Source organism: Corapipo altera, unplaced genomic scaffold (genome assembly GCF_003945725.1).
Source record: "Corapipo altera isolate COAL_440 unplaced genomic scaffold, ASM394572v1 59511, whole genome shotgun sequence".
Taxonomy (NCBI): domain Eukaryota; kingdom Metazoa; phylum Chordata; class Aves; order Passeriformes; family Pipridae; genus Corapipo; species Corapipo altera.
In genome coordinates this window covers 2,416-3,318 of record NW_020886211.1, presented here as the reverse complement: position 1 = coordinate 3,318, position 903 = coordinate 2,416, and the positions used below count along the sequence as shown (strand labels likewise).

Sequence of the window (903 nt, the reverse complement as noted above, 5' to 3'; positions counted from 1 at the left end):
TTGATGGGGTTGGAGACCCCCAGGGTGGGTCAATGGGGTTGGAGATCCCCCAGGATGCATTGATGGGGTTGGAGACCCCCAGGGTGGGTTAATGGGGTTGGAGACCCCCCTGGGTGGGTTAATGGGGTTGGAGACCCCCCTGGGTGGGTTGATGGGGTTGGAGACCCCCAGGGTGGGTCAATGGGGTTGGAGACCCCCCGGACCCCCAGATCCACCCCCAGTTTGGGGAATGGGGGGGTGGAGATCAACCACAGCGGAGAGTGAGGACACCGGGAAGGGAGAGGGGGAAGGTGGGGATGGGGAGGATGAGGAGGGTGACAATGGGGACACTGAGGATGGTGAGGGTGAGGATGGTGACAATGAGGACACAGAGGACGGGGAGGATGAGGATGGGGAGGGTGAGGATGGTGATGATGAGGACACTGATGACAGGGAGGATGAGGATGGTGAGGGCGAGGATGAGGATGGTGAAGAGGACGAGGAAGAGAACACAGAAGGGAGAGGGTGAGGATGGTGAGGAGGAGGATGAGAACGCTGAGGACGGTGGGGATGAGGATGGTGACACCAAGCACACACCCTGCTGACAACGCCGAGGACGGTGACAACAGGGACACTGAGGATGGTGACGGTGAGGATGGTGAGGATGACACAGGTGAGGACGAGGATGGTGAGAGTGAGAACACTGAGGATGGTGACGATGGTGAGGATGAGGAGGATGGTGATGATGACACAGGTGAGGACGAGGATGGTGAGCATGAGAACACTGAGGATGATGAGGGTGAGGATGGTGAGGATGAGGATGGTGATGGTGGGGATGAGGATGGTGGATGATGGTGGTGAGGGTGAGAACACTGATGATGGTGAGGATGAGGATGGTGAGGGTGAGAACACTGAGGATGGTGA

At 58.6% G+C, this 903-nt stretch overlaps 1 protein-coding gene across 1 annotated transcript in view; it reads right to left on the bottom strand.

Annotated features, from left to right (window-relative positions):
• LOC113941081 (potassium voltage-gated channel subfamily A member 7-like) overlaps window positions 1-903 on the bottom strand; it is a 3,204-nt gene that overhangs the window by 1,129 nt on the left and 1,172 nt on the right. The gene's annotated exons all lie outside the window — the stretch shown is intronic.